The following is a 4,829-nucleotide window of genomic DNA, read 5'->3' as shown; positions in this document are numbered from 1 at the left end:
TCATCTAGACCATCCTTTGGTCATTGCACTCGGGTCCATACCAAATGGTGCAGATGTTCCACATCACCGTTAGTGATGGTGCGGTATCATCTAAACCACTCCTTGGTCCTTTTAGACTAGGTTGGAGATCATGCTAAATCTTTGAGAGTAATTATGTGGCATTGTTTCTTGACCATTATTTGATTCTCCCATACTGGGTCGGACAAGTATATTCAATTTATAGATTCTGAACATCTGATTTTAGTCAAGGAAGTTGGAAAAGTACTGTCTCTGATTTTTCATTTAATGATGAAAGCAAGAATACTTCTGTCGAGGCCCGTATTTCGTATTTGAAAATTTGCGGAATAATTTAAAATTTTTCTTTAAAAGTAAATAACTTGCCTCATTCATAAAATAAACTGATAAAAAGGTTTAAATGTTAAAATAGCAGCGGAAGTAAAATACTGTTCAAAAACAATCACTTAAAAATATTTCAACAAGACAAAATGAGTTTGAGCATAAAAATGGTAAATAAACTGAAACATGAGGTCCTCGGGTTCCTACTACTGCCGACCCAAGCTAGCTCACTGGTCCGTGCCCTCGGTCCCGACCTCATCCGTACCTACAACAATCAAGTCTAGTGAGTCTAAAGACTCAGCATGCATATATCGTGAATAACAAGTAAAATATATCATAAAATTTCATGCCATGTAAAGATATCATATCGTAAAGCGTAACGTGAAAATCGTGTCATGAATAATTATATATACGTGCATAACTTAAAATCGTACGTAAAATATTTTCTCGATAGAGCCCAGTCATAAAATAGCATATCATAATTTTCTGTTGAGATAATGTTCTATGCAAGTGGCCCATAACGTAACGTAACATAACATGCGCGTCTGATCAGACTAAACCACAGTATATTGGGCGGTAAAGATCATCACAGCCCTTGGACTGGATATCCGTACCCATACATGAACATGAACCGGTCGTAAGTCACCGGGTGAAGTAATAATCCCATAAACTGAATCCCATAAGCGTGAGGTGGCCACAAGACATATCGCATATATCTCAAAAATAAACATTTTATATTTTATGCACGTAATATAATAATAAATCCTGTTTTATTTTACTAATTGGGTTGGATCGTTCCCAGGCTCGCTGCGACCTAATTCTATCATGAGAAACATGCAAATAACTTAACTTGACCAACACTTCAAAATCGAACTAAAAACGAGACTATTATGCCCAACAAACTTAATATTCAACCATGGCTTCGTACCAACCCGAACCCACATTGAACCGTCATTTAGCCATGATTAAAATACACCCAAAATACTGGAAAATATGACCCTAGGTTGTAGTACACGAAAAGATGTGAATGGTGGCCAAAATCGTGAAACGTTCTTTGGAGAGTCACTTTGGCACATTGCACCGTAAATTCTCGTACGACCTCTAAACTCAACCAAATCACAAACGGCCAAAAACATGACCTTCCTAACTCAATGAGATACTGTTCAGTCCAAGGCCATAGGCTAAAAGCCAACCAAGAACTCGAAACAAGCCTCTGAACTGAAGGCACAGTTGCTGTCAAAAATACAGCAGCAGCTGTTGTGCTTTCTTGCTTTGTTTACGAGGCTATTGGCCATTGGGGCTTGAACCGCCAACCAGAGCCTCTTCCAAACATCCTAAGGTGTGGTTTGAACTATGGCTAAGGGCCCTAGGCCAACCACAATCCAAACCAACGCCTACGACGATCCCAAGCTTCACCCGAGAACACACATGGCACGTGTGGGGATGTTGCTTGTTTTGCTGTCATGGATCATTCCAGTGGCCATGTGATTGACAATGGCATGATCTAGACATCATGAGGCATTGTGTGAACCATGGCTAAGGGCTAAAAAGCCAACCAAGATCCACACCAACCTCGAAACCGAGACTACACATGCAGGGAAAAGAAAGGGGATCGAAGGGGCACTTGTCTTGTTTATTTTAAAAACCGATGGTACCATGAACCAAGCCATGAAAGGTCATCTTGGTCACATCCTAGACATGCTAAGGAGAGGTTCTAACCATGGCTACAGCCCCTAGAGCAGCCAAGATCTGAACCCTCGCCTTAGACAATAAACCATGCAAATCGAGACACAAAATGACATGATGGGGAGTTGCTGTCAAAACTCGTTGCTGTGGGGGGGAAGGGACTGAAACCAATGGACTAACACCTTCCTAACACACCCCATATCGTGTTTAAAAGCAGCCTTGAGTGCCTAGAACCGAGCCAACCCCTGCAATCACAAAAGCACTACAAAACCGTGAAGAACAAGTGAGAGCCAAGGAAAATCTGTGCAGAATTTCGAAATTGTTGTCAAAAATTTTGGTTTTTGCCATGAAATCGTGATCATGTAAGGTTTTAAAATATTTATATAACTTTATTGAAGAGCAAAGAAAAATATAGACATGCCTTGGATTTGTTTGAAACGAAAACAAATCAATTACGACGAACACGGCGCGGCGGAGACGGAGTTCTCTTTTCTTGCTTGTTTTCTCTCCTCTTCTTTTCTCTAGGAGACTCACGATTTTTTTTCTTGCTGATAATCTCAGAATTTCGAGAATATGGAGAGGAGAGGAGGCTAGGGAATGAATGAGGAAGTTGCGAAATGAATGGGAGGTTTGAATGGCAAGATACAAACTTTTCTCGTGCCCAAACGCAGCGGAAGTTTAAAAAATTCAAAAGTTTTGGAAAAAATGTAACAATTTGAATGGAATGATGTTGGATCTCAGTTTTCTCGTGCCTAAACGCAGCGGAAGTTTAAAAATTTTATTTTATTTTGACAATCAAAATATATATGTTTGAGCACTCGTATTGTTTTATGATTTAACATTCATAGGGCATTAGAATTTATACCTTTGGTGAATTAATTCACTTGGCTCCAACTATTCCGGGGTTAGCAGATATAGCTCTTGATGAATTCCCTACGAACGTTCTTCAGAAACTCCTTTCTTTATTCTTCTAATCAGGTCCACGACTAGATGATTTGTTCATCTTCTAATTTGCACTAAAAAAATTAGAAGAGATTTTACGTTGGAGATCAAAGTTTGAGAGACGGCTCAAACATTTCCCAAAGAGAAGTTGCCGAAATTTGGAGAGGAGGAGGAGAGTGATTTTTCGAAAATCACTATGATGGAGGCTAGGGTTATGGCTTGATTATTACCTTTTACAATTAAGTCATTACCTAATTCATATAATTAACATTAATGGGCTTGATTAATTAATTGGGCTAGTCCAACTAGTTTAATTAATTAATCAAAGTACATTAAGAACTTTAATTATTTAGTATGTTGGACTTGTACTCCTACAAGCCCATTAAACATACTTCCCACCAATTTTAATTTAATATTTAATAAACTCAAATTTTGGGCTTAATAAATTAAATTGATTATAAATTCAACATTTGAATTTATTATTTAAATTATAAATTCAACTCCTTGAATTTTATCACCTCCAAATTTTAATATTTAATAAACCCAATTTTGAGTTTAATAAATTAAATTCTCACATTTTATAAATTCAACTCCTTAAATTTATTCTCCCAAATTTTATAAATTCATAAATTCAACTCATTGAATTTATTTTCTCAAAATTTAACAATCATAAATTCAACTCCTTGAATTTACTATATCATAATATAAATTCAACTCCTTGAATTTATTCTCTCAACGGGAACAAATGATCCAGTGCTTGTGTGACCTTCAATGGTTTAGGGATACAGCTAGCCGTGGGTTCACAACTCTTTGTGATTCAGAATAACATTTATTCTTATTCGGGCTTACCCTAGTTAGTCTCATTCTTTTCATCAACACCTTGATCAAGAATGTCAGAACTTATTTCTGATTGCACCCATCGGATCATGGTAATAGCGTCTAGTAACATCGCCCCATAATCCCCTAGGTATCACTGAGAGTGCCTGCAAAAATCAGTCGATTATGATTAACGTACAGTATGGTCCCTTCATCTCATATATCCTGATCGAATCTGCAACCATTGGTTCATCGAGGGTTGCATAATAATTCGATAACTATGTGATACATATAAATAGTGGTATCGCATGTACTATTAGAGAACTCCTTCTCTAACGTACATCTCATACTCTGGCCAGAAATTCCACGCACTATAATTTCATCAGATCACATAGGTTATCCACACCACCCGTAGGTGAGCGGTGAATTCCCGACTACAATGCACTGGCTCCTACATGTGTCGCAACTGTACCCAACCTCGCCACCTGACGACTCTCCGGAGCCGGTAAACGAGTCAAAGCACAGCCCTAGCATATAGAGCCTCAGTGTTGTTCCGGGTCGTAAAGACTAATGGTGTACAATCATAACCACGGACTTATCCTCTCGATGAATAATAACCACTTGGAAAGTCCGAGGGAGGGTTGTTCGGTATAATCATCATATGAGTACCCATCTGCATGTTTGGACATCTCTATGCCTTTACCAAGAAACGCAGTACACAACATCCCAGATGCTAGTCTTGAGCTCAAGCGGCCTTTATCCTTATTTTAGGCGACTGAATCGACTAGGAACGAATTTAGAATATGCAGTGTTTACAAATGAGTTTCAACATCGAATTACGATTCATTTGTATTAAGGCATAATTAAGGACTTTATCTATGCTGATTGCATGGGTATACAGATAAAGTAAAATGAAACCATTAAAAAGTAAATTATATTAAAATAAAGATTGTTTATTACACTTGAGTCAATAAATTTCTCAGCCAACAGTTAGCTTACAGGGCATCTATTCTAACAAATGCAACATCATTTAATGTGTATTCCATGAA

This window comes from Primulina tabacum, chromosome 3 (assembly GCF_025594145.1).
Source record: "Primulina tabacum isolate GXHZ01 chromosome 3, ASM2559414v2, whole genome shotgun sequence".
NCBI classification, from domain to species: domain Eukaryota; kingdom Viridiplantae; phylum Streptophyta; class Magnoliopsida; order Lamiales; family Gesneriaceae; genus Primulina; species Primulina tabacum.
This window is presented reverse-complemented; position numbering follows the sequence as displayed.